At 34.2% G+C, this 22,840-nt stretch overlaps 1 long non-coding RNA gene across 1 annotated transcript; it reads left to right on the plus strand.

Annotated features, from left to right (window-relative positions):
• The first annotated feature begins 2,537 nt into the window (after positions 1-2,537).
• LOC127869119 (uncharacterized) lies at positions 2,538-22,635 on the plus strand. The gene is made up of 2 exons (XR_008044412.1): positions 2,538-2,748; positions 21,866-22,635. It is a non-coding gene; the product is annotated as an uncharacterized LOC127869119 (long non-coding RNA).
• Positions 22,636-22,840: the final 205 nt, after the last annotated feature.

Consider the following 22,840-nt stretch of genomic DNA (forward strand, 5'->3'; position numbering starts at 1 on the left):
TGTATATAGCTTTGTATTTATTCAACTTAAGGTAGTGCATATCCTTCCTAACTTTAGATTGAGATTTTGTAAATTAGTGTAAAAATGTATTGGTTTTAAACCAAAATATGAATAAAGCACACACATATTGAATGTCAAAAATGTGTTTATGTTATTCTATCCGTCTTTAGCTTTAAAATGATATATAGTTTGACCATATTGTACCAAATTCAATGAAGAAAAACCAAAGAGAAGTTTTAATGAAATTTATCCCCCCCATGAACCTTAACTCGGTACGTTACGTTGAATAAAATGTCTTTTTGAAAGAGATTAGACCCACATATTGCTATTTCTGGAAAGATGAATTTAAAACGTTCCATAATTTTGAAAGACTGTATAAATAATAAAGTTACTTATCTCGAAAATATATTACATTTACCTTTTGATAATCCAAACGTTGCTTTTATCCATTTTTGTGATGATAAATACAATGCAGAAAGACAATAACATTGGAAACATACTTATTGTCATTCGGAATTGTATTATTGTGTTGTTTATTCCCGTTTAACAGTTTTTGAAGTTTTTTGCTCGAAATTTTGGGTCCGTCTATAATGCGTATATGACTCATTTTCGCGAATATGAACGAAACGAGCGAATATGATCGAATATTTGCAATATTGATGCTTTTTCTGCAATGTTTTTATCAACAAATTACAGTTTAATGTAAAATATAATTAAGACTGTTAACATAAATAGATCAATTCTCTAGCCATTATCATGTTTCGAACTCTAAAGTCATGTTCGCGAATATGAACATTGTTTTTAGGCTACACACAACCAACAACAACCACGACGACTCCACAATACAAGGTTTACAGTCAACTCGTACCTTAGTCAACTCGCACGGTAGTCAACTCGCACGTTGTTTGGTCAACTCGCACGGAAGTCAACTCGTACCTAAAAGTCAACTCGCACGGTAGTGAAACTATTGATGTGTTGATGGGTTCTGAATGAGTTATTTATGCATAAACACAGATGAGAAATACTTTCAGAGTTTAGTTTAATACTTTTTATTGCAATATTTTCACAAAATAACACATTTTTTTAACAAATTGTGTTTACACCAGGTTACATTATCGGCACATTATAACAGACAGTAAAAGTACTTTTTAAAATATATTTTTTAAACTATTATTTTTATTAAAATATTTGAAACACACATTGTCAAAGCTTTATCATGTACACAAGTAGACATTCATCTATATACTTTTATTTTAATATTTATTTCAATATTTACATACAGTATCAAAGCTGTACAATATGTACACAAGTAGACATACATCTGTATACTTTTATTTTAATATTTATTTCAATATTTACACACATTATCAAAGATTTACAATATGTACACTAATATTGTTATTTAATGAATAGAACATAAAGACTGATAGAACTATGAATTATTAAGAATTTAATATTTGTCATAAAACTATTAATGAAGATCCCGTTACCTATGGAAAACTTATTGCGCACACAATTATAAGTAAAAAACGTATAACAATAATGCTAACGTGAGTACAAATACGTATAGCTTAGTATCATATAAACCGAGTATACATGATTATCATACCTACATGTATTGAAACATTTTTGTACGCAAAGATTATTAATTTTACAATAATAATCAGTCATAATACCATTTTACAGAATCAAATGTGTATTTAATTAATAATTTAATAAAAAGTGCCCAGCATTATTAAAATTTGAACATGAGTTACAGTTCTACATTAATTAAATATTAAATTGTAAAGCATGACAAATTAAAATATTGATTTAAGTATTCCATACTACAGCCTTATTTCTAGGCAACCCCTATCAGTAAAAGCCTTATCTACCCCTCGATTATCAGTACCCTCATCAGCTCTGAATGACTGACAGATTAGCTGTTTATTGTAATTTTAGGGGTGGGAAATAGGATATGGTGTTTTCAGGTATTGTTACTTTCTTGACTGATTAGGTGACATATGGTTTATTATTACAATTCCAAATTAACAATTAAAGTGATATTATGGGCATGTTTCACTGTTGAATTGAGCTGAACATAATTAACAGGTAAAAAGAGTTAGTTTAAATGTGGTTACTGACGAATTATCTGCAACTCATCTTGCTGCCAGTTGTTTATAAAAAGTATATATTAATATCGATATTTTACATGACTCACCCAGTCCTCTAATCCGAAATGATCCGTAAAACAAAATAGTGTATTTGTGTCGTATGAACGAATCTGCACTAAAACTAGATTTAGATTCACTTCGTAAATCGAACCTTGTATGTCGTCAGTTGTCAAAACGAAACTACGGTTGATATTCAAATTCATTATTTTTTTCTTTCCGGGATATTGTTGTAGTATGTTGATGCTGCATTAACAAATATAAGTGTATATGAAGTGAAAACACCAAAAATAAACAACGGTTGCGATAGACACTACATAGACATATACGCTCTTTAGTCGTACCGAGCACATATCTGTGAAAGGGGGAAAAATTACATATCTTTAGGGTACGGGTAACCTATGGTCTTTAAAAATCAATTAGGAATTAATAAAAGGTATTTCTTGTGTTAGGTTTAAGAAAGAATGTCTCAAAATATTGTAAAAAAAAACATTGAAACTAGGGACAGCTCCCTTGCAAGGATATTTTGGATCTCCAAAAAGGAGCTTTTTGCGAAGGTCAATATTTCACGCTGCAGAAACAGAACAGAACTTTAAAGGTAAATTGTGAAAAATCTAAAGACTTGTAGGTAAATAAGCACAGCACATGGTTGAAATTAATGAGTAATGTAGCCAAAACTAGAATTGCATTCTGTTTGAATGTACTTTGCATGCCATGAAATGGGTAAAATTTCTCAATTTTTCATTAAAAAGTAGGTGGGTGGGGGAAAGGGTGTCAGACAATTCACCCCCAAGACAATTCATCCCCTGGACAATTCACTCCAGAATTTGATTTCCTTGGACATTACACCCCCAAGACAATTTACTGCCATATTTTTTATATGATATTGTATTGTCATTTGCTTTTGTCATATTTAAAAATAAGTTGTGAACAGATGTTTGGGGTCATAATTTTGACTTTGTAGCACAATTTTGATGTGAAGATAATAAATGTAGTATGTAAATGAAAGATGAAATAGTTTTTTTGTCAAATGCAATCCAACCAATGTTTTTTTTCTATAAACTGTGTTACAACATATACAATTGAAACAAATTAAGTATTTTGTATTTATAATATTTGTGCATTGGATTTAAATAACAGTCTGCGAAATAAGCGCACGCCCGTTGGCCTGGGCGTGTAAATTATAGCTCCGGCCTATTAAAATTGTCATATTGTACGCCCGTCGGGCCAGTAGAAATTCCGTGTATCAATATTGTTTCATTTTTAAGTGTGATAAAAGTCATTATTTTGTGAGTACTTCGCGAAGATTTCCGACAGAACTTCGTTCAACTTCGCCTAAAATACGAGATTTAAACGCGTTCCGATTGGTCCATACATTCAACGGTCATTTTCGAGTCGTAACACAGGCCACGTGGTGAACAATTTAGACTGGTTATTTACTAGTAGCACACGTCATGCTGATGTGTTTTCTGCTGAAGTAAACTTATCGACGTACGCGGCTTGCATTTCCCGAATAAACATCGTTTTACTTTGTAACCTTGTTTGTGTGTTTATTTCCAAAGTTGTAAGTCCCTACGCGCATAAGGCTGCATAATGCTTAAATACGTAGCTGGAGTGAAGCCTGGCAAGAAACTGCCCACTTCTGATCGTAAGTCAACAAATGACTATGAAAAATCACGGAAACGTGAATTTCAAGAAAAGTGGTAAAAAATCAGTGATGAAGGAGAAGCTACTTCTGTAAGACAGAGTTTAATAAGCTACGCTTAATAACACAGTATATGAAAAAAGTCAACATGTATGATAAAAGTATGCCATCTATGCCTTCACTTGTCAAGTAAACTTCTGGAAAATAACTATCAGGTTGCTTGTTTTACAGGATATGGTTTCTGACTAAGAGGATCTCCAGGATTGCAGTGATGATTAGATGAACGAAGAAGTTGTTTATCACATGTTAAATACTTAAAATTAATAAAGGACATAATTACATTGACTTGTTATATTGTGTTGCAATTGTTTTTGCAATAGGCTTTACAGTTAACATACCCTGGATACAATTTTACTTTTAATAGATTAACTGCTATTGAAAGATGAAACCCTTTATCAGGGTGTATATTTTAACAAATTTACTTTGGGCTAGTAATTTTGCTGCTAGGCTACTTGTCTTTACCATTCCAGTAGCCCGAATGGCTAGTGGATAAAATGAACTATCGTGAAGAATGAAATAATATTATTAGGTTAACTGCTATTTTATTATTTGAGAACTTTGTCAAATATTGAAGTTGATTAATTAGTTTCATTTAATTCTTAGAATTTTACATTATGACAATTACTTATTTATTCATGTTAGATGGGATAATTAATTTAATAAAATATGGTTTAATTGATAAGAAAACCTTAATTAAAGAAAGGAAATTTAATCTGGTTGGAAGCGTGCTATTAATGGGTATTACAATCAAGCAACAACAACAACAACAACATAACCTTTATTAAGCTCAAATCACAAATATAGTGACACATGAGTATACAGTGACATTGCATCTTTTACAAAGAGTTATTAACAATTGTGACATGGTGTTAAACTTTACATAGAAAATAGAAAAGAGAAAGAGAAGTGGAGATGAAAAAAGATATGAGACATACATTTGAATTGAGTGGGGGAATGATGATGTTGACCTGAGAAATAAACATTTTTTATTCCTTTGGCCTGAATAACCTGTTTGTTTACATAGATTACTGATGCAGACTATAGTTATGGTTTTTCCATTCGGTTCTATTTAAAACCCGGTGAATTTGATTGGTTAATTTATTTTTGTCTGCAGCGCTTCGCTGATCTGTGTGTAAACCCTGGAATTAGGTCAGAAATGTGCGTATTGTTTGTGTTTTCACTGTTTCCTCTGTAGAATAATCGTGGAGAGTGTTTCATTTATAGATCGCATATTAACTAAACTTTCAAAAGTGACGTATAGATTTACATTGTGTAGACCGAAATTGTCTGTTAATGTAATTCTACTTGGGATTAATTGGTGTGTTTAAATTAAGTAATGATCAAATGTGAAGTGACCCATTCACGTGACATTGACCGATGTTGTGTCAGGCCAGATTAACCATGCCCATGTTTGTCCTGTGTCAGTGACCATGTGATTCGTAAGTAAAGGACTTTATGTTATTGTTTCAGCAAGTAGCTTTATATAATCATGTACTAAATTGTGTCGATTTGACATGCAGTAGTGAGATTGCATGACAAAAAGTACTTTACTGTACATGTATTTGTGAAGTTGTGTAAGTTTACACATGGCACATGAAATCAATGGTGAAAGGCATGGATGGGTGATGGAGAGGGGGGATGAGTAGAAGTGCTGCAATAAGTAATAAGTGTCAAGTGTCATTGATTAAAAAACATATTCCAGCAAGGTTAACAATAAGCTTGAGATACAAACATACATGTACATTGCATATAATTTGGCTAGTGCAAGGTTTAAAATATAAATCACAATTTGCTAACAACATTTATGAGTAAATCAGTAATTTCAAATTTGTGACATTGATATTTGTTGCCAGATTGAAAAAACATGCGTAAAAATATTTTAAACATGCGTAGTGAATGAAGTTAGGTATTCAACATGAACTATGATGTAGTAATACCAATATGTAAGATGATTAATTCATCTTATAAAATATTAATTGATTGATTGAGACGAAATGCAAAAAGTACTGCATTAGACATGATTTTGTTCTCTATATAAATAAATTTATCAACGTGTTAGCGTTTAAAGTAATATTTTTTGTGGATATGAATTAGTCTTATGAGGTTTAATTGTTGAAATACATAAAAGATAACAAACATAATTTAACATATACACCAAGTTAAACTTATCAGCGGGTTAATGTTTGAAATAATACTTTTATGAATTTACATAATTTTTTTAAATCCTTTAAGGACCTTGTTGTCAACAATTCTTTAAATTTTAGCGTATTTGTTCTACAGTAGTAGTATTTTTTTATAAACTTCCTTCTATGTTCATTAAAAAAGGGACATATAAGCATGTAGTGAAATTCATCCGCCACATCTCTGCATGTACAATGAGGGCATGTTCTCTCATTTATGTCTTGATTGGTCCATCTACCTGTCTCAATTGGGAAAAAGTGATTACCAGTTCTAAGTTTAATAAATAAAGATGATTCATATTTAGTTAGTGTGATTAAATATTTCTCTAATTCAATCTTATCCTTAAATATTGAATAGTTTAAGCCTTTTGTTGAGTTTTGAAGTGAGATATGCCAGGTTTGCTGGTATTGATTAAGTAATTATATGCCCTTTATAGTGTACTTTATATTTTTATTTTGGATTTGATCTTGATTTAGCCATATGTAATTTCTGCCAGTTTGTGTGAAGATATTTTTTACATAATTTATCCATTTAGATTCAAAGTTATGAAGGTTTAACATGTATTTATCCCCACGCTTTTTGAAAAAAAGGTGGGGATATTGTGGTTATCTCCGCCGTCCGTCCGTCTGTCTGTCCGTCCGTCCTGGCCACTATCTCCTCCTACACTAAAAGCACTAGAACCTTGAAACTTACACACATGGTAGCTATGAGCATATGTGCGACCCTGCACTATTTGGAATTTTGATCTGACCCCTGGGTCAAAAGTTATAGCGGTTGGGGTGGGGCCGCGTCAGAAATTATCACTCATTTTTTTTAGGTTATTTTACATTTACTTCTTTATTTCTACACCGATTCACTTCAAATTGATACTGGACCTCTCTTATGACAATACGGTCAATCTCAACCATGCATGGCCCCATTCCCAACCCTGGGGCGCCCCGCCCACATAGGCCACACCCACCAAAAATTTCCATTTACTATAATTTTTTCATTTCTACACGGATTCACTTCAAATTGATACTGAACTTTTGTTATGACATTAGGGTCAATCTCAACTATGCATGGCCCCAATCCCAACCCTGGGGCGCCCGCCCACATAGGCCACACCCACCAAAAAATTCCATTTACTATAATTTTTTTCATTTCTACACGGATTCACTTCAAATTGATACTGAACTTCTCTTATGACATTAGGGTCAATCTCAACTATGCATGGCCCCATAACCAACCCTGGGGCCCCGCCCACATAGACCACACCCACCCAAAATTGCCTTTACTATAATTTCTTATTTTCTACACCGATTCACTTCAAATTGATACTGAACTTCTCTTATGACATTAGGGTCAATCTCAACTATGCATGGCCCCATAACCAACCCTGGGGCCCCGCCCACATAGACCACACCCACCCAAAATTGCCTTTACTATAATTTCTTCATTTCTACACCGATTCACTTCAAATTGATATTGAACTTCTCTTATGACAATACAGTCAATCTCAACTATGCATGGCCCCATTACCAACCCTGGGGCGCCCCGCCAACATAGACCACACCCACCCAAAATTGCCTTTTACTATAATTTCTTTATTTCTACACCGATTCACTTCAAATTGATACTGAACCTCTCTTATGACAATACGGTCAATCTCAACTATGCATGGCCCCATTACCAACCCTGGGGCCCCGCCCACATAGACCACACCCGCCCAAAATTGCCTTTTACTATAATTTCTTCATTTCTACACCGATTCACTTCAAATTGATACTGAACTTCTCTTATGACAATACGGTCAATCTCAACTATGCATGGCACAATTACCAACCCTGGGGCGCCCTGCCCACATATGTCACACCCACCCAAAATTGCCTTTTACTATAACTTCTTCATTTCTACACCAATTCACTTCTAATTGATGATGAACTTCTCTTATGACAATACGGTCAATCTCAGCTATGCATGGCCCCATTACCAACCCTGGGGCACACCTAGGTCAAACATTCGGCGTGGGGATACGCGTCGGCCTCTGCCGCGCCATTTCTAGTTATATATGAGATATGCTAATTTATCCGGTTTCCCAGTTATTAATCTATTCCAGTATGCAATCATTCTGCATTTTATAGTGAGATCTATGGGGTATCTTCCGAATTCTGCGTATATCATATAAAGTGGGGAGCTTTTTCTTAGATTGAAAATTTTTCTCAGAAATTCATTGTGTATTTTCTCTAGTAAATCAATGCTTTCATAGCCCCAAACCTCTGCTGAATATGTTTATATTGGCAGGATAGTGTTATCAAAAAGTTTTAATATCAGATATATTGGTAAATTAAGGTTATTAATTCTTGAATAGAGTAGGTGCATTGCTTTCCTTGCTTGTTGTGCAAGATGTTTCTTAGCAGTTAGGAAGCTACCAGATTTTGCTAAAAAAACACCTAGATATTTGTATGAGTTAACAATTTCTAGAGACGTGTTGTCTATTTTAAAAGAGAAGTTTCTATTTTGCCTTGATCCGAAAATAATTATCCCCACGCTTTTTGAAAAAAAGGTGGGGATATTGTGGTTATCTCCGCCGTCCGTCCGTCTTTCTGTCCGTCCGTCCTGGCCACTATCTCCTCCTACACTAAAAACACTAGAACCTTGAAACTTACACACATGGTAGCTATGAGCATATGTGCGACCCTGCACAATTTGGAATTTTGATCTGACCCCTGGGTCAAAAGTTATAGCGGTTGGGGTGGGGCCGCGTCAGAAATTATCACTCATTTTTTTAGGTTATTTTACATTTACTTCTTTATTTCTACACCGATTCACTTCAAATTGATACTGGACCTCTTTTTTGACAATACGGTCAATCTCAACTATGCATGGCCCCATTCCCAACCCTGGGGCGCCCCGCCCACATAGGCCACACCCACCAAAAATTTCCATTTACTATAATTTTTTCATTTCTACACGGATTCACTTCAAATTGATACTGAACTTTTGTTATGACATTAGGGTCAATCTCAACTATGCATGGCCCCAATCCCAACCCTGGGGCGCCCGCCCACATAGGCCACACCCACCAAAAAATTCCATTTACTATATTTTTTTCATTTCTACACGGATTCACTTCAAATTGATACTGAACTTCTCTTATGACATTAGGGTCAATCTCAACTATGCATGGCCCCATAACCAACCCTGGGGCCCCGCCCACATAGACTACACCCACCCAAAATTGCCTTTACTATAATTTCTTCATTTCTACACCGATTCACTTCAAATTGATATTGAACTTCTCTTATGACAATACAGTCAATCTCAACTATGCATGGCCCCATTACCAACCCTGGGGCGCCCCGCCCACATAGACCACACCCACCCAAAATTGCCTTTTACTATAATTTCTTTATTTCTACACCGATTCACTTCAAATTGATACTGAACCTCTCTTATGACAATACGGTCAATCTCAACTATGCATGGCCCCATTACCAACCCTGGGGCCCCGCCCACATAGACCACACCCGCCCAAAAATGCCTTTTACTATAATTTCTTCATTTCTACACCGATTCACTTCAAATTGATACTGAACTTCTCTTATGACAATACGGTCAATCTCAACTATGCATGGCACAATTACCAACCCTGGGGCGCCCTGTCCACATATGTCACACCCACCCAAAATTGCCTTTTACTATAACTTCTTCATTTCTACACCAATTCACTTCTAATTGATGATGAACTTCTCTTATGACAATACGGTCAATTTCAGCTATGCATGGCCCCATTACCAACCCTGGGGCACACCTAGGTCAAACATTCGGCGTGGGGATACGCGTCGGCCTCTGCCGCGCCATTTCTAGTTACTTTTGTTTTATCCTTATTTATATTTAACTTCCATGTTTTACAGTAATCAGCAAAGTCATTCAGACAGTTTTGTAGTGTTTGGGCATTTTCAGCAATTAAGACTGTGTCGTCTGCATGTTATAGTACAATTATTTTGAGAAAAGCAGCAATATCGTTTTCTGGATTTGTAAGTTCTATACCATGGTGGCCTTTAGATTCTAAGTAATTCCCAAGGTCATTTAGGAAAAGGGAAAAGAGGATGGGCGATAAAATTTCTCCCTGACGCACGCCGCAGTTACATGAGAAAAATGGGGAGTTTTGAGTTCCATTAGAGTTACATGATGGTACATGATAAGCATTCACACACCTGACAAGGCTTTATCAAAGTGTCAACACAGATAAACAAAGACTTCAGTTACACACATTGACAAATAATTATGTTGGGCTGGGCAATTCTAAGACCTGGTATTGTATTAAAAAATTCCATTGTTGTTCACCTGATATTTTGATTATTATTTTTATTTAACTGCCTATAAACAAAAGTGTTTCATTAAAAAAAATATTATTTTTATTCTTATTATCCATTAAGTTGTTGGATTTTCTCTCATTGAAGGATTAGTGATAGAAGTTGTGTTTTGTTATGTTGTGTATTGAAACATATTTTAGTCTGCAATTATCAGTATTCATTTCAAAGCCAGTATCAAATTCACACCATTTTATGTTATAATTTTTTTAAATGCTACTTATACACGAATACCTCATGATTTATTAAATCTACTATAATACCACTAGTATGCTCCTCTTAAAAATGTTTTGAAATGTAATGTACTTTTTACAAAAATTGTACTCAATTCAAGTCCACTTCAATCATACAGTATGTTAACTCATTCCATACTACAGCCTTATCTCTAAGCAACCCCAATCAGTAATAGCCTTATCTACCATTAGATAATCAGTACCCTCATCAGCTCTAAATGCCTGACAGATTATCTGTTTATTGATACCTTTATGGGTGTGAAAAAGGTTGTTTTTTAGGTGTTGTTACTTTGTTGACTGATTATGTGACAAATATTTTATTATTATATTTCCCATTTAAAAATAAATATAGTAATTTTATAAAAATTTCGAAATCTTGCATAACTTATCAAATAAAACAATTAGATTATTTCCAAATAATGTATCCAATACCATTATTATTTATTTATACACTTTTTACAAATATAAACTGTTTAAATGAATAAAATCAATCTTAAATAAAACATAAACACATAATAAATTATTTAATGGCATAAAAACAATAATAAGATATTGTTAATAAAACACCGTATTATGTGAATTGGGAATAAGACATCAATTTGGGAATAAATTGTGTTTTATCAAAAGTGCATAATATGCAGTTTTATATGTTGCATTTATCTAGTTTTACAAATTATAATTAAAACAAAAACTTGCATATATAATAGCATCATTTAAATTGATTTTACTTCAAAACTTGATTTTTTATAAATTTAAACAAAAAATCCTCATGAAATGAAACTGTGGGTATCCGGAGAAGCGCCCCCCCGGAGAACTGCCCCCCGGAGAACTGCCCCCTTATTTTAAAGGTGGCGGAGAGGTGCCCCCCCCATCAAATCGGTACGGGCGGAGAACTGCCCCCCCCCCCCTGTCAGAATTTAGTAGGCGGATTTCTGCCCCCCCCCCATCAAATCTGTAGGGGCGGAGAACTGCCCCCCCGGTGTCATATTAGTTATTATTTACGTAGTGAAAACAATACTTACGGGTAATTTTACGTTATCGCCGTACACATTTTATCCGGTAACAATTTAATTTCAGTACAAGTCTATTACCATTTATCGAACTGAATAACACAAATTGTCTAGAGGCATGTGATAATACTGTTTAAGGCCCTTGGTACGCATCTGCACCACTCACTATACATGAATGCCTTGTAAAAGTCGTGTTTTAATAAGAGCGCGAAACATAGTCGAGATCCACACAGGAAACGCGTGCGTGTTAATACTGGCAATGTGTCGCAACCAAATATCGACGTGCAACTCAGTACTTATGGAGGAAAAGTTACATCGGAATTAATTTACATTATAAAGATAGTATTGACCCATGGAAAAAAACGTAAATTGACATATACAAAAGTAAATTAATAGGCAAGGCAAAGGCAATAATTTAGCTGACTTGAAGAAAAAAGTGAAGTGAAGTTGAATTTATAAGCAATTTATTTATGTTGTTTAGTTAATTCATGTGACATACAAAATAACATACATAAATACACACATTACATGCATCTACCATTCACAGTTACAATCATACATATTACGGCAACGGTTTGCATTTTGAGCAGATCATGTCGACATGCCAAACAAACAAAATCAGTAACAGTTGCTTTAATTAGCAGCTAATTAGGCAGGGTCATCAATTCTGACAGGGGGGGCAGTTCTCCGCCCCTTATTAATCAGCAGGGGGGCAGTTCTCCGCCCTATAAAAAAACAGTGAGGGGGCAGTTCTCCGCCCAGTGAAAAATCTTTGGGGGGGGCAGTTCTCCGGGGGGGCACTTCTCCTAGAGCCGAAACTATGTCAATGCCGCGCATGGACACGGTTTCAAAATACACTTTAAATGAAACAAATTCAATCACTGTAAATGAAAAAGTCATGGAAAATTTCTTATTAAGCTTAAATTATAGATAATGTATTACAAAAATATATGTAGATCATGAAATGAATAGTTTTGTTTGAGAAAATCACCAAAATGATGTCCATTCCCAGTTTGATGTCTTATTCCCAATTCACATAATACAGTGTTATAATAAGATATTGTTAATAACAAAAACAAACATCAATAGATAAAAAGCACAGTTATGTTTCAATTGCAAGTAATTTTATGAAAAAAAGAAAGAAATTCTGAGAACATCTTAATATGCTTTTATTAGAACTTCATAGAAATAAAAAAGAATACAAATAACTATCCTTAGAAAACAGATATTTGTAATTACTAAATCCTAAACAAACAGCAAAAGATCCAAAACATTGTCTAGGGAGCAGGGGTGAATTGTCTCCTCGGGTGAATTGTCTTGGGGGTGAATTGTCTCGCTTCCGGGGGGAAGATCAAGGGCAATAGTTTCACAAGTGAAGAAGCTGGCCTTGTCTTTGGTTTTATTTTCAATGCATGTTGCCTTAGCGCTATGTTATGACACTGACACAAATAGGCGTTCTTGTGTCACTTTCTGTTTTGATGAAATGGATTTGACTGTTTGCTGCCTTTCGGAACTTGAAATTTGGGCAAAAATATATCCCCTTCCCCCTTAACCCTTTGCATGCTGGGAAATTTGTCATCTGCTAAAATGTCGTCTGCTGAATTTCTAAAATTAGCATTTTCTTTGAATTTTTTCAAAGAATACTATCAGAATAGCAAACAGTTTGGATCCTGATGAGACACCACGTTTTGCATAGGCCTTTAAAATTCGGTTCCCGCACTGAAAGGGTTAATGATGTTATCCACTTTTATAATTGATTTTTTTTGTTGTTGGTATTGAATGTATTTACTACAACAAAAATTGTGTTGGTCAAATGTTGAAAAAAATCCATTAATTGAACAATGATGAAATTATTCACATACTTAAGTGCAATTCAGTGTCGTTACAGTACTGTAGATTTCGTCTGTGTGGTTAATCAAGTGTATCTACTGTAGATTATTTTTAATTTATTGAACATCATTTTTCACACCTCAGGATGTTTACTGCATCTTTTAGGCTTGAAAGCCACAGGTTGTGAACAAATGTCTGCATGTGTGCATATATTTTATTTCTTAGTTCCTTCCTCACCTGAATAATTACATGACAGTGTGTGATGATGAATATGTATTATCATGTTTATGACAATGTGTTGACCTGGAGCTCCTGCAGTTAAGACTCAAAATGTGGGAAGAATTTTCAATATTAAGAGCTTAATTCTATGCATTAATCTCTGACTCACTGAAAAACATATTTTAAAGTTGACATGGTCATGTGCCATGTGGGTCAACCAGAGTACCTAATTTAAGCTCCACCTATATTGTATTGTCACCACCGAAACAATTTACATGGACCCTGGTCCCAGAATGGAAATCGAATACTGGTTGCTGGTGTGACTGCACCAAATTGGCCTTTATTATCAGGCGATCAATTACTTGAAAATGAAAATCTACGGTGGAAACTTTTTCGCATTATAATTATTATTAATATTTATTATTGTTACAGTTACATGTAAGTTGTGTCAATACCATCAGTGAATTCGTAGAAATATGGAATATTACGTAACCAAATGCATTGATGGTGTGTACATCACAATTTCAGCAAGAGAAGATTTTTCAGATACCAAATAGACAATTTTATGTGTTAAGTTTCTTTTTGATAAATTAATGCAGTTGTTTTTTACTAACAATATAATATCACCACTATTGAATGCCCATAATCTATGAGCTGTTAGTTTGTTAGTTTCCATTTTTATTTAATGTCATTTATTAATATAAAAAATCCAAATAGTGCCTTATGCCCTCTTAAATACATGCATCCAGTCTTATCTTATTTTGTCACCTTAGACCCCTAGAGAGCACAGTCACCCACGGTTTATTAGATTACAATCAGTAACACAGTAACTGATAAGCTGAAGGACACACTCCACACAAATATCTTATTATCTCCAGGTCAAACAATCTTGAGATTTGAGGGTTTTTTATTAATTTTAAATGAATACGAAATAAGTTGTTTTTTTATTGAGGAAAACAAGTATTATAATAATTGTTTTAAACAATGTGTTGGCATGGTAAATCTATCAGTTGTATTTGATTTAATTATTGAGAACAATGGGCTAATGAATCTGCAGATTAATTTCACAAAGACAATATTATCAGTTTTAAATACTTAGTTTTATTTGTTTGTAATATTACTGGCAATCTTCTTAGTTTTTTACTACAAATCCTTACTTTTTGTTTATCCCTTTACCCCTTAGATACGTATTTTGACGCATTTGTAGTCACTTAGAAAGTTATATTTAATTCAAGACCTTTCTTACTAGATCCAAATTTTAAAGGCTTCATTTCCAACCCTTAGATACTGATGAGCAGCAAACAGCATAAAACCTGAACAGCCTGCGTTTTATTCACAGGCTGTTCTGAAGTTATACTGTTTGCACATAGCCACTTCCACTTTGCTTTTGTGTGGGAAAGGGTTAAACAAGTGTTATATTTTTATGCTGCCCGAAATTAAATTTTGGCGGAGCATATAGTGGCCAGTTTGTCCTTCCTTCCTTCCTTACTTCTTTCCGTCACACTTTTGTTACGGTTTCTCATAGCGCCTTCAACACTTTACCGATCTCTTTCATATTTGGCATGTAGGTACCTTGCATGGACCTCTACCTTTTGATGAGGTTTGAGGTCACTGGGTTCAAGGTCAAGGTCACCGAGGCTAATAATAGATTTTCTGTCACGCTTTTGTTACAGTTTCTCATAGGGCCTTCACTACTTTACGGATCTCTTTCATATTTGGCATGTCTAAGGTACCTTGCCTGGACCTCTACCTTTTGATGTGGTTTGAGGTCACTGGGTTCAAGGTCAAGGTCACAGAGGCCTAATAATAGATTTTCTGTCACGCTTTTTTTACAGTTTCTTATAGGGCCTTCACTACTTTACTGATCTCATTCATATTTGGCATGTAGGTACCTTGCATGGACCTCTACCTTTTGATGAGGTTTGAGGTCACTGGGTTCAAGGTCAAGGTCACCGAGGCTAATAATAGATTTTCCGTCACGCTTTTGTTACAGTTTCTCAAAGGGCCATCCGCCTTAACTACTTTACCGATCTCTTTCATATTTGGCATGTAGGTACCTTGCATGGACCTCTACCTTTTGATGAGTTTTTAGGTCACTGGGGTAAATGTCAAGGTCACCGAGGCTAATTATATATTTTTCCGTCACACTTTTGTTACAGTTTTTCATAGCGCCTTCAATATTTTACTGATCTCTTACATATTTGGCATGTAGGTACCTTACATATATAGACCTACCTTTTGATGACGCTTGATGTCATTTGGGGTCAAGGTCACCGAGGCTAATAATAGATTTTTTTTAGGTGGTTATTAACACATAGATTGACAAAGCGCATCATCGGGGAGCATCCATCGTTTTCAACGATACTTGTTGTTAGGAGTTTACTAAGGAGTTATAATGCTAGGGTCAAAAATGATTGAAAAAGTACCAAACAAATATTTGTGCAAATGGGGTGTCACTGGGCCAATTGTTGTACTGCTCATTTGACACTTTACAGTAAAACTTGTTGTTCAATGTCATAAGTTGGCAGTCATTTAGTCCAGCCCAAAAAAGGGACCTTTTACACAATTCAATATTCAGACTCATAATTTAAGATTCAATGTGACAGACTTTCAATTGATTTAAGGGCTTCTAAATGCTCAAACCTCACATCAAAGATGATAAATAGTCTCTGGAAAAAACACAATGGGATTTCAATCAGGCAACATTCATTTTAATTTGTTCCCAGCATTTCATAAGCACATTTTATATTGATCATTAAATTGTTCATCATAATCCATAAATAAACATTTAAAATGTATTTACAATTTCTTTTGAACATTCTGAGAATCTCCAAATGCTTTGTGACACTATATATTCTATCAGAAATTGTGTTTTTGTTTTGTCTCTTTTTAATTCACCCTAGGGTGTGATGAAGATACAAAAAAGTATGTCAAGGGAAGCTCTGATTTTCTCATTAATTATTTCAAGATAAAAGAGTTGTACATTTCATGCAAATTAAATATGCTTCAAAACATTAAGGGTATTGCACATGCTTGATAATAGTTTCTTTGTGTCTCACATCACTGAAGCACAAGCTGCTATCTACTGTTGTGCAAATCTCAAATTTAAAAACTAACTTTCATTTTTACCTGAAGTATTTAGTACAAATACCATTTCATAATTATTTGATGAGTTGATAAAACTTTTTACCTGAGAAATGGGGTTATATTTTCAATAAGTTGCCAGTAGCAGACATGGGGTTATCATAATTGTTAATCTGTTATCATCATGATTATTAATTGATTACTTTTTTCATTAATCATGGATTGATCATTAATTATAGCTTTTGTATTACTTAAATAATACTTTTATAGATTACCACTACAAGAGGTCATTACTCATTATTATTTTATGATTATGATTACTTTTGACCAAAAAGCAGATTCAATTTCAATTCATGAAGACAAATGACACATTAACAACATCAGATACTTGCCAACTTATCATGTAGTTAATTACTCAAGTGGTGTAGATCTCTGATAGCTCTCGGTCCAAGGGGTATTTCAAGGGATTAAGTCTGAACAATAGTTCTTATTTGAAACTTGCCTACAACTGGTTTTTCGGCTAATTTACATGAGTTACAAATAAAATTGACCTAGATCCACGGGAATGCGTATTGTTATTCCCCCTACAGGTGAAAATGGAGGGGACTTATGGTTTTTGCTCTGTCTGTCAGTCAGTCAGTCACACTTTTCTGGATCCTGTGATAACTTTAAAAGTTCTTCATATTTTTTCATGAAACTTGAAATTATGGATAGATGGCAATATGGAGATTATGCACGTCATTTCATTTTGTTCCTACGTCAAGAATTCTGGTTTCTATGGCAACAAATAGATTAGAAATATTGCTGAAAATAGTGGATCCTGCGATAATTTTAAAAGTTCTACATATTTTTTCATGAAACTTGAAACATGGATAGAAGGCAACATGGAGATTATGCATGTCAATTCATTGTGTTCCAATGTCAATAATTCTGATTGGTATGGCAACAAATAGACTAGAAATATTGCTGAAAATGGTGGAGTTTCATCGGTATTGGACTATTGCTTGGAAATAGTCTTGTTCAAACTAAGCAAGTACGGTACGAGAATATTCATGTGACACTAGGGTCATAATGGTAAAAAGTTTATTGTACCTAACGATTAGTGGAGTTTCGAATACAGTCTATTGCATTGATGATCTGCATTTATGCAAAAAATAAGCGTTGGAGCTTAATTAGGTGTGGGAACAGTTAAGTAATCAGTCAAATAATTGATTTCATGAGAATTTTAGTGAACCATGTTAACCCATGTATACAAGTTTCATTTTGAAAAAGCAATTCATGCAACTTCTGCACCAGTGGAGAGACTCTGGCATTTTCTTTCCTTTCTGATAGAAGTTGAATGAGTGACCGCACTTTTCAAATGCCCATGAACATCAAATGCAATAATCGTGCAGTACTATGCATCTTTCTTTTTTGTGCAAGTTAATAGGATAAGAATTAAGGGTGTCACGGTACTGTGTGGGACGGTATATCGTAATAGTCTCCTCTCAGTACAGTGCATGATACGCCTTCGGGTGCGTATGGTACGGTACAGCATTTTTCATATGCGCCAACGCGCCAAGTAAACTTTTAATGTTTGGATGTTGTAACAATACGCGGCAAGAAAGATTCCATTGGCGCAATCAATAAAATATGTGGCACAGTAATTGGATCAATGTTAACGGAAATTCTCCCAATATCATCTCATATCACATTTTTAAATGACAAATTTTGTAATCATGAATTTAAAATAAAATTACATTTTTTACAAATTAAAGAAATGAATGTATGTAGAGGTCTTTAAATAAAATTGAAAAAATGGTTTAAAATGGTTTGTATGTTGTTTCCATCTGACAATACGTATCCCGGTACATATTGTATCGTACACACCGTACCGCGATACGTATAGTAATGAAGGGGAGCGTATCGTGACACCCGTAATAAGAATAGGATTTTTTTTATAGATGAACAGTGGTTGATAAAGGGTCTAGAAGCCCAAATATTATTAAATGCATGAATTAATACATTTGTAATCAATTTGATCACTTTGGTTGAGATTACCAATTAATAATATATCAATGAAAAAAAAACGTTAATCATGTTAAAAAATAAGTTAAAATCATTAATTTCATTGATTTTTTTTTTGAGTAATTGACCACATGTCTGCCCAGTCTCAACTGAGAGTAACATTCTTTTGTGACATAGACATTTTGCTTCACCTTATTATAAGAGCTATCACACTGCAGTTTATAAATTAACTGATAAGATAAGCTATTGGGGGACATCACCGACCCCAGTAGACAGATTATCTCCAGAGCCAATTAAATATGCAGGTTTTGTTTTTTGCTATAATTAGCACATGCTTAACAGTTACATGTATATGTTTCAATTGTACTTTCTCGTGGAAGCTGTCTAAGCCAGCTTTTCACCTTACCTGATCTTTGTAAGACAGACTGTCCAATAAAATTTCCTGTGGCTAGACACAAATAAAGACACTTCATTTATTTCATTGGCTGATTTGAGCGATATATATATATGGTATGTCAATAAAAGATTCTTATTGTGTTTTCAACAATATCATGAAAATATTATTTTTGATTATTTCACCATATTGACGTTGCCAAATGTGTGGGGAATGCTTGCAAAAAAATAATAATGTTATAATATATTATACATTTTGGGAAGTAATTTAAGTATTTCTTTGCATCAATAGAAAATAACATAAAATAATGACCACTTAAACATTAAAATTATTGTAATCCGAACAAGATGTAGCCCCCCCTCCCTAGCAATTGCTGTGAGGGGTAACAAACACTTAGACATTAAACCCGGGGGGGGGGAGGCTACAAGATTTTTTTTTTAAGCATACCCATTTGTATACGACAACATTGAGAATGTGGACCCATTTCAATACAAGAAGTGAATTTAAGTAAATAATATTAGTTCGGAATTATACAATTGCGTATGCTATGCTTAGAATATATAGACATTTATTAACATTTATTAACTGTATTGATATCCACATAAAATAATGATTTTACCTGTATTATTTGCCATTGAACGCGTATTTAAAATAATAATGGTAAATAAAACGGACGCTTGCAATAATTGTCATTAACTTTTTCAAACGGTATAAATATAAGACAATGGTAGAGCGTTTACTATTTATTGAAGTTTTTTTAAGGTACACAACAATTTAGCAATAAATGAAATCAGTTATTTTGGCAGTAAATCCAATTTTTCCAGTACAGTAGCCAGGTGCCTGTGTATTGAGCTAATAAGATAGTGATCAACACAGCAGGTTGCTAATACACAGTGTAGACTTCCCCTGACTTTGATTCGAGCACAATAAATCCCAATATTATAAAATTAACAGAACAGAACAGCGAGTTTATTTGCGACATAAGCATATACAGCTGAACATCAAACTACCATAATAATAAATACACAATATACATGCATCAAAATAACACCAAAAATATGTTTATGAATTTTGTACAAATATATGACTTGTGAGAATGTATGATGTAAGAGAAAGCTCTTTCTGTTTTAACAAAGTTAAGTGAATTTTTAAAATCCGCAATTGATAAAGAAAAAAATACAGTTAGATGTTATGTACAAAATTTTAGTTGTGGGGGGAAAATTTACTCTCTAAAAAATCTTTATATTATCTGCTCTAAGTTTAAATGCTGTAATTAGCAAGACGTATCAATACATGCCTCATTTAATAATCAATCTATAATATATTATGCATTTATATATAAGCAAATTTCTGATTTCAATAGTTTTATGGTTTCCCATATTTATGCCCCCTTCAAAGAAGAGGGGGTAGATTTTTTGTACATGTCGGTCAGTCCGTCCGTCCACCGAATGGTGATGTATATCATTTGATGTATATCAAAGTTATAATGGCAGACACAGTATGGTGCCAGATAAGAGATTAGCCCTCCCCAATTAAATCAACTTTTGATAATAATTTAAACATTTATAATTTGACTTCATTCTCATTCACAATCTTACTTTGTGTAAATTAGTATAAATAATGGTTTGTTTATTTTGTGTAGTTAAAATCATCGAAGAATGTGCTTAATTAAAAAAGTGCTTCAGTTTTATAAGTTAAGGAAAGTTTTAATAAATTGATCATTTAATATATGATTTAATTTATAAATTTAGTTTTGAAACAAGAGTCATTTAATAATTAAGATAAAAATTTAATTAATAATTTAATTTTAATCCATTGATCAAGGAATATTAAATCTAAGAATTTAATTTAAAACAGGTGCTTGTTGATCAATTTATAATACAGGAAGATAATTTAATAAGGTGTCTTAGCTCAGGTAATATTAAATACCACACAATACCTGGAAATAAGACAGCATTTTGTCTTATTACCAGTTATTGTCTGGTGTAAATGGTGGATTGGTTGTTTATTGTCTTTCTGTGTTCATTTGCTGAAATATGACAATGAATTTATAAAAATGAAGCTCATTCTATTACAAGAAAAGGAATTTTGTATAATGGAAGAGTTTTTAAGTTACAATATTCATGTAACACACATAAATCCTATTTTTAAGGTAACTGGCCGTCAACTGCAGTAGTCTGTTATATCTTATGGAGAAATTGCCATTATTACATTATGCAGTAACAAGTCAACTAAACAGCCTGAATGTTGTTGGGTTAAAATGGTTAAAATGCTGATAGAAAGAAAAATAATTCACATATGAAACATTATAAATTGCATGCTTATGTGCCTTCTTTATAAATTTCATGAGGCCTTTATATTTTATGCCCCCGGTAGGGTGGCATATAGCAGTTGAACTGTCAGTATGTCAGTCTGTCCGTCCGTCCGAAAAAAAAATTAACGTTGGCCATAACTTTTGCAATATTGAAGATAGCAACTTGATATTTGGCATGCATGTGTATCTCATGAATCCGCACATTTTGAGTGGTGGAAGTTCAAGGTCAAGGTCATTCTTCAAGGTCAAAGGTCAAATTGCGGCTCAGTAGGGGGCATTGTGTTTCTGATGAACACATCTCTTGTTTTATCTAAATTTAGAAAAGCATATAATACATTTCATATTATTTGGTGTTCATCTGATATGCTCATTTGTATTTTCAGTTTGGCCATGCCCAGGAGGGAGTGACTGAGTTATGGGGTGCAGAAGAAGCACAAGCCATCTCGACATGATGAATCATCCCCAACAGCGCTTGAGGATGGTTTCCTGCTCAATGAGGATGAATCCATAACTGAAAACTGAGGATGATACTTCTCTCAACACTGCATTGTATGAAGACAAAGCAACTCAGTGTGGTTAGTCATCGTCAACAACAGAACCAGACTAAGCTGAAGTTGGAGACTGTCAAGTTGAGATCACTGTGCCTACCAGGGTTGAGTGTTACATACTGAACGAAGTGATCCAAAGCAATTTATTGTCAATACGCACGCTAGAGACCTGGACATTCGCTTTTTACATTCAGATCAAAGCATGGCAAAACATATTTAAGGATGAAAGTATGTGTTAATGAAGCAGGACACACTACTGAACATGTTCATGGTTAGGAAGTTGCCCAGAACCATTTTTTGTGGGAACAAATTTCTAGTGATTATCTTTTTGCCCTTTAGCTCACCTGAGCACAATGTGCTAATGGTGAGCTTTTTTGATCGCCTTTTGGCAGTCGTGGAGTGCGTGTTGTGTGGCGTCAACATTTGCCTTGTAAACAATCTTGAGGCCACATTAATTGTCCAAACTTCATGAAATTTGGTCAGAACATTTTTCCAAATGAAATCTTGGACAAGTTAAAAAATTGTTCCGGTTTATTGTCCGTCATCATGAAACTTGGTCAGAAGATTTGTCAAAATGATATCTTGGGCAAGTTCAAAAATGGTTCCGGTTGGTTCAAAAACATGGGCACCAGGGGGTGGGGCATTTTTCCTTATATGTCTATATATAGCTATAGAAAAACCTGGTATCGGGACTATTGCTCCTACAGACAATCGCTCCTACGCTAAATTTGACAGGGCGGACGGTCGCTCCTACGATGTTTTGACAGGGCGGACAGTCGCTCCTACGATATTTTGACAGGGCGGACAGTC

This window comes from Dreissena polymorpha, chromosome 2 (assembly GCF_020536995.1).
Source record: "Dreissena polymorpha isolate Duluth1 chromosome 2, UMN_Dpol_1.0, whole genome shotgun sequence".
Taxonomy (NCBI): Eukaryota; Metazoa; Mollusca; class Bivalvia; order Myida; family Dreissenidae; genus Dreissena; species Dreissena polymorpha.